Source organism: Piliocolobus tephrosceles, chromosome 18 (assembly GCF_002776525.5).
Source record: "Piliocolobus tephrosceles isolate RC106 chromosome 18, ASM277652v3, whole genome shotgun sequence".
In the NCBI taxonomy this organism is placed as follows: Eukaryota; Metazoa; Chordata; class Mammalia; order Primates; family Cercopithecidae; genus Piliocolobus; species Piliocolobus tephrosceles.
The window spans coordinates 68704629-68704885 of record NC_045451.1 but is presented as its reverse complement, the minus strand read 5'-3'; the positions used below and the strand labels follow the sequence as shown (position 1 = coordinate 68704885).

At 73.5% G+C, this 257-nt stretch overlaps 1 protein-coding gene across 2 annotated transcripts in view; it reads right to left on the bottom strand.

The window, feature by feature from the left end:
• PTPRM (protein tyrosine phosphatase receptor type M) overlaps positions 1–257 on the bottom strand; it is an 846383-nt gene that overhangs the window by 379640 nt on the left and 466486 nt on the right. The window lies entirely within an intron of this gene.

Sequence of the window (257 nt, the reverse complement as noted above, 5' to 3'; positions counted from 1 at the left end):
GGGGGAGGGACCTCCAGGCAGGGCAGGTGTGGGGGAGGGTGTTCCAGGCAGGGCAGGGGTGGGGGAGGGACCTCCAGGCAGGGCAGGTGTGGGGGAGGGGTGCTCCAGGCAGGGCAGGTGTGGGGGAGGGACCTCCAGGCAGGGCAGCTGTGGGGGAGGGACCTCCAGGCAGGGCAGCTGTGGGGGAGGGGTGCTCCAGGCAGGGCAGGTGTGGGGGAGGGACCTCCAGGCAGGGCAGGTGTGGGGGAGGGTGTTCC